Here is a 5000-nt window from a genome sequence, read left to right as displayed (position 1 = left end):
ACTCCAAAAGCAAGGACCTCGTGGCGCAACGGTAGCGCGTCTGACTCCAGATCAGAAGGTTGCGTGTTCAAATCACGTTGGGGGTCACTGTTTCCCATTTTATGCCCCACTGAGTTCCCGTATTTGATTTAGAAAGCAAAGTCAAAAGAACACAGCCTTGCATTGGCCGGGAATCGAACCCGGGCCTCCCGCGTGGCAGGCGAGAGTTCTACCACTGAACCACCAATGCTTCACATGTGTAGCTTAGAGACAGAGCTCTGTCCAAGACAGTGATGAGGCGCACGCACTCAAATTGCACACCTATGAACAAAGTGTGTGCAACAGACATTGGAATGCCAACGTTTCACATGATGGCAAGAATCAGATGCAGGAGACTATAAGTATGAATGTTTTTGCATTTGCTGAGGTCACTGGCTTGGGACTAGTGTTGTGGTTATCAGGGCATGATGGCAGGCTGCTCCCGACAGAAGTGGCTCATAGAAGGCAGCCTCCAGATCACCAGCACTATTGTGTTTCAGATCATGTCACTGAACTCTCCTCCTTAAAAATCCTTCCCACTGTCTTTGCCAAATTCCCTGTCCTCCCCGAAATGCTGGGGTGAAACGGGCAGAGTTCTGCACCCTGCGTCCCTAACGCGCTCCCAACGCGGCCTACAGCCCTGGTCGGGCTTAGACCACTGGGGCCTCTGGAGAGCAAGACCTCCAGAAGCCTATGGTCAGGCCTATTGCACAGGCATTTTGTGCCTGGCCATTCCGGGATTGTTGTGTTTCAAGGCCCAGCCATCAATACTAATGTGATGGCTTTCCCTGAGAACCCTCATGTCCCTGTCCTCCCAAGAGCCCGAGCTTTTATGTAAAATAAGGTGTGCACCTTGGGCCTTCCCCTTTGCGCTCTCTGCCCCCTCTCTTTCTCCAAAGCTGAGCTCTGCAGGTAAATGTATCTATCTAAGTGAGGGGCTAGGGAGGGCCTTGCCCAGCAGTCTTACAAAGCAAGAGTTCAGAGAAAGCACCTGCTCTGGGAAGGAGACTCCGCTCACAGAGAAGACAAGTCTAACATGTCACAGTGAAGATTGGATGGGCAAGACACACGCCTGACAGGCTGGTAGAACACCACCAGAGGAGCAGATAGCTACGCTAAGAAGGCCACAGAAAAGTCATACATGTATCTCATACACTGGGACTGGTTGTAATACTGGCCCTAACACCATTAGATAGTAGTCTGCGCATCATAACACCCAACAGTGACAAGACACTAAGCTTATGGCAAATGCTGCGTAGGATAAAGACGCCTTATATAACACAAGCTCAAGGCAGGCGCGCACACATAAAGATATATGTTGAGTCTCAGGAGATGTGCTTTTGTCACTAGTCTCTGTGGTGCAATCGGTTAGCGCGTTCGGCTGTTAACCGAAAGGTTGGTGGTTCAAGCCCACCCAGGGACGTTTCCTTTTGCATGCATGAAGCACTTTAATAAATCATAGTAATGTGCCTTTGGTCTAGAGCTCCTGCGTGAGACCCTTTCCCTGAACATTTCAATCCTCTGCGTTCTCTCTGCACCTGCACTCAATTTCATCAATAGGATGGAAAACAAAAAGCCAAACCTTGTAATACAACCCTAGGCATATAAGGAGGTGGGCAAAAATGAAAAGGCTCACAACATTTGCTGATGTGACTCCAAAAGCAAGGACCTCGTGGCGCAACGGTAGCGCGTCTGACTCCAGATCAGAAGGTTGCGTGTTCAAATCACGTCGGGGTCACTGTTTCCCATTTTATGCCCCACTGAGTTCCCATATTTGATTTAGAAAGCAAAGTCAAAAGAACACAGCCTTGCATTGGCCGGGAATCGAACCCGGGCCTCCCGCGTGGCAGGCGAGAATTCTACCACTGAACCACCAATGCTTCACATGTGTAGCTTAGAGACAGAGCTCTGTCCAAGACAGTGATGAGGCGCACGCACTCAAATTGCACACCTATGAACAAAGTGTGTGCAACAGACATTGGAATGCCAACGTTTCACATGATGGCAAGAATCAGATGCAGGAGACTATAAGTATGAATGTTTTTGCATTTGCTGAGGTCACTGGCTTGGGACTAGTGTTGTGGTTATCAGGGCATGATGGCAGGCTGCTCCCGACAGAAGTGGCTCATAGAAGGCAGCCTCCAGATCACCAGCACTATTGTGTTTCAGATCATGTCACTGAACTCTCCTCCTTAAAAATCCTTCCCACTGTCTTTGCCAAATTCCCTGTCCTCCCCGAAATGCTGGGGTGAAACGGGCAGAGTTCTGCGCCCTGCGTCCCTAACGCGCTCCCAACGCGGCCTACAGCCCTGGTCGGGCACAGCCCTGGTCGGGCTTAGACCACTGGGGCCTCTGGAGAGCAAGACCTCCAGAAGCCTATGGTCAGGCCTATTGCACAGGCATTTTGTGCCTGGCCATTCCGGGATTGTTGTGTTTCAAGGCCCAGCCATCAATACTAATGTGATGGCTTTCCCTGAGAACCCTCATGTCCCTGTCCTCCCAAGAGCCCGAGCTTTTATGTAAAATAAGGTGTGCACCTTGGGCCTTCCCCTTTGCGCTCTCTGCCCCCTCTCTTTCTCCAAAGCTGAGCTCTGCAGGTAAATGTATCTATCTGAGTGAGGGGCTAGGGAGGGCCTTGCCCAGCAGTCTTACAAAGCAAGAGTTCAGAGAAAGCACCTGCTCTGGGAAGGAGACTCTGCTCACAGAGAAGACAAGTCTAACATGCCACAGTGAAGATTGGATGGGCAAGACACACGCCTGACAGGCTGGTAGAACACCACCAGAGGAGCAGATAGCTACGCTAAGAAGGCCACAGAAAAGTCATACATGTATCTCATACACTGGGACTGGTTGTAATACTGGCCCTAACACCATTAGACAGTAGTCTGCGCATCATAACACCCAACAGTGACAAGACACTAAGCAAATGACAAATGCTGCATAGGATAAAGACGCCTTATATAACACAAGCTCAAGGCAGGCGCGCACACATAAAGATATATGTTGAGTCTCAGGAGATGTGCTTTTGTCACTAGTCTCTGTGGCGCAATCAGTTAGCGCGTTCGGCTGTTAACCGAAAGGTTGGTGGTTCAAGCCCACCCAGGGACGTTTCCTTTTGCATGCATGAAGCACTTTAATAAATCATAGTAATGTGCCTTTGGTCTAGAGCTCCTGCGTGAGACCCTTTCCCTGAACATTTCAATCCTCTGCGTTCTCTCTGCACCTGCACTCAATTTCATCAATAGGATGGAAAACAAAAAGCCAAACCTTGTAATACAACCCTAGGCACATAAGGAGGTGGGCAAAAATGAAAAGGCTCACAACATTTGCTGATGTGACTCCAAAAGCAAGGACCTCGTGGCGCAACGGTAGCGCGTCTGACTCCAGATCAGAAGGTTGCGTGTTCAAATCACGTCGGGGTCACTGTTTCCCATTTTATGCCCCACTGAGTTCCCATATTTGATTTAGAAAGCAAAGTCAAAAGAACACAGCCTTGCATTGGCCGGAAATCGAACCCGGGCCTCCCGCGTGGCAGGCGAGAATTCTACCACTGAACCACCAATGCTTCACATGTGTAGCTTAGAGACAGAGCTCTGTCCAAGACAGTGATGAGGCGCACGCACTCAAATTGCACACCTATGAACAAAGTGTGTGCAACAGACATTGGAATGCCAACGTTTCACATGATGGCAAGAATCAGATGCAGGAGACTATAAGTATGAATGTTTTTGCATTTGCTGAGGTCACTGGCTTGGGACTAGTGTTGTGGTTATCAGGGCATGATGGCAGGCTGCTCCCGACAGAAGTGGCTCATAGAAGGCAGCCTCCAGATCACCAGCACTATTGTGTTTCAGATCATGTCACTGAACTCTCCTCCTTAAAAATCCTTCCCACTGTCTTTGCCAAATTCCCTGTCCTCCCCGAAATGCTGGGGTGAAACGGGCAGAGTTCTGCGCCCTGCGTCCCTTTATGCGTCCCTACAGCCCTGGTCGGGCACAGCCCTGGTCGGGCTTAGACCACTGGGGCCTCTGGAGAGCAAGACCTCCAGAAGCCTATGGTCAGGCCTATTGCACAGGCATTTTGTGCCTGGCCATTCCGGGATTGTTGTGTTTCAAGGCCCAGCCATCAATACTAATGTGATGGCTTTCCCTGAGAACCCTCATGTCCCTGTCCTCCCAAGAGCCCGAGCTTTTATGTAAAATAAGGAGTGCACCTTGGGCCTTCCCCTTTGCGCTCTCTGCCCCCTCTCTTTCTCCAAAGCTGAGCTCTGCAGGTAAATGTATCTATCTGAGTGAGGGGCTAGGGAGGGCCTTGCCCAGCAGTCTTACAAAGCAAGAGTTCAGAGAAAGCACCTGCTCTGGGAAGGAGACTCCGCTCACAGAGAAGACAAGTCTAACATGCCACAGTGAAGATTGGATGGGCAAGACACACGCCTGACAGGCTGGTAGAACACCACCAGAGGAGCAGATAGCTACGCTAAGAAGGCCACAGAAAAGTCATACATGTATCTCATACACTGGGACTGGTTGTAATACTGGCCCTAACACCATTAGACAGTAGTCTGCGCATCATAACACCCAACAGTGACAAGACACTAAGCAAATGACAAATGCTGCATAGGATAAAGACGCCTTATATAACACAAGCTCAAGGCAGGCGCGCACACATAAAGATATATGTTGAGTCTCAGGAGATGTGTTTTTGTCACTAGTCTCTGTGGCGCAATCGGTTAGCGTGTTCGGCTGTTAACCGAAAGGTTGGTGGTTCAAGCCCACCCAGGGACGTTTCCTTTTGCATGCATGAAGCACTTTAATAAATCATAGTAATGTGCCTTTGGTCTAGAGCTCCTGCGTGAGACCCTTTCCCTGAACATTTCAATCCTCTGCGTTCTCTCTGCACCTGCACTCAATTTCATCAATAGGATGGAAAACAAAAAGCCAAACCTTGTAATACAACCCTAGGCACATAAGGAGGTGGGCAAA

At 49.7% G+C, this 5000-nt stretch overlaps 9 non-coding genes across 9 annotated transcripts; 6 read left to right on the top strand and 3 right to left on the bottom strand.

Annotated features, from left to right (window-relative positions):
- The first annotated feature begins 14 nt into the window (after nt 1–14).
- TRNAW-CCA (transfer RNA tryptophan (anticodon CCA)) lies at nt 15–87 on the top strand. The gene has a single exon. It is a non-coding gene; the product is annotated as a tRNA-Trp (tRNA).
- A 71-nt stretch (nt 88–158) lies between these two features.
- Nucleotides 159–229, bottom strand: TRNAG-GCC (transfer RNA glycine (anticodon GCC)). Its single transcript has one exon. It is a non-coding gene; the product is annotated as a tRNA-Gly (tRNA).
- A 1138-nt stretch (nt 230–1367) lies between these two features.
- On the top strand, nt 1368–1441 carry TRNAN-GUU (transfer RNA asparagine (anticodon GUU)). The gene has a single exon. It is a non-coding gene; the product is annotated as a tRNA-Asn (tRNA).
- Nucleotides 1442–1684: 243 nt separating this feature from the next.
- Nucleotides 1685–1756, top strand: TRNAW-CCA (transfer RNA tryptophan (anticodon CCA)). The gene has a single exon. It is a non-coding gene; the product is annotated as a tRNA-Trp (tRNA).
- A 71-nt stretch (nt 1757–1827) lies between these two features.
- TRNAG-GCC (transfer RNA glycine (anticodon GCC)) lies at nt 1828–1898 on the bottom strand. Its single transcript has one exon. It is a non-coding gene; the product is annotated as a tRNA-Gly (tRNA).
- Nucleotides 1899–3052: 1154 nt separating this feature from the next.
- Nucleotides 3053–3126, top strand: TRNAN-GUU (transfer RNA asparagine (anticodon GUU)). Its single transcript has one exon. It is a non-coding gene; the product is annotated as a tRNA-Asn (tRNA).
- A 243-nt stretch (nt 3127–3369) lies between these two features.
- On the top strand, nt 3370–3441 carry TRNAW-CCA (transfer RNA tryptophan (anticodon CCA)). The gene has a single exon. It is a non-coding gene; the product is annotated as a tRNA-Trp (tRNA).
- A 71-nt stretch (nt 3442–3512) lies between these two features.
- Nucleotides 3513–3583, bottom strand: TRNAG-GCC (transfer RNA glycine (anticodon GCC)). Its single transcript has one exon. It is a non-coding gene; the product is annotated as a tRNA-Gly (tRNA).
- Nucleotides 3584–4728: 1145 nt separating this feature from the next.
- TRNAN-GUU (transfer RNA asparagine (anticodon GUU)) lies at nt 4729–4802 on the top strand. The gene has a single exon. It is a non-coding gene; the product is annotated as a tRNA-Asn (tRNA).
- Nucleotides 4803–5000: the final 198 nt, after the last annotated feature.

This window comes from Triturus cristatus, chromosome 4_2 (assembly GCF_964204655.1).
Source record: "Triturus cristatus chromosome 4_2, aTriCri1.1, whole genome shotgun sequence".
NCBI lineage: Eukaryota > Metazoa > Chordata > Amphibia > Caudata > Salamandridae > Triturus > Triturus cristatus.
This window is presented reverse-complemented; position numbering and strand designations above follow the sequence as displayed.